Here is a 540-nt window from a genome sequence, read left to right as displayed (position 1 = left end):
AGTGCTTTATATCTACTTAAGCCTACAGCTTAAGTCTATTATACTTAAGTCTTATATTTACCTTTATAGAGAAACTTCTTAAGTTATTTACTAAGCTATTAATAAAATTATACAGCTTTCTAATATCTTTCTTAATTCCCTTAAGTCTAGAGTTATTTAATAGCTCTTTATTAACTATATTAAACCTCTTCTCTAGATATATACTCTAACTAATATTCTTCTTAAAGTGCTCTAGCTTCTAAAGTATACATTAAAGAACACTTACTAAATTAAAATACTACTTAGACCTAGAGATATAGCACTTACTGTTTCTCGGAAGTTAATAAAGCTCTAGGTAAATTAGCTATTAGTGCTTTAGGGGCTATAGATGCTAGGCTGCAGTCTAGAATCTGCTTAAAAGAAAGTGTAAAGTTTAATTTAGAGTATATTTTAAGTACGTTAAGTTTATTTATTATTATTAGAGGTATATATAGAAGATCTCTTATAGCTAAAATAAGAGTAAGTATAATAGACTTAAGCTGTAGGCTTAAGTAGGTATAA

This window comes from Metarhizium album (assembly GCF_000804445.1).
Source record: "Metarhizium album ARSEF 1941 chromosome Unknown scaffold_61, whole genome shotgun sequence".
NCBI lineage: Eukaryota > Fungi > Ascomycota > Sordariomycetes > Hypocreales > Clavicipitaceae > Metarhizium > Metarhizium album.
The sequence above is the reverse complement of the archived record's forward strand: the minus strand, read 5'-3'. Positions refer to the sequence as shown.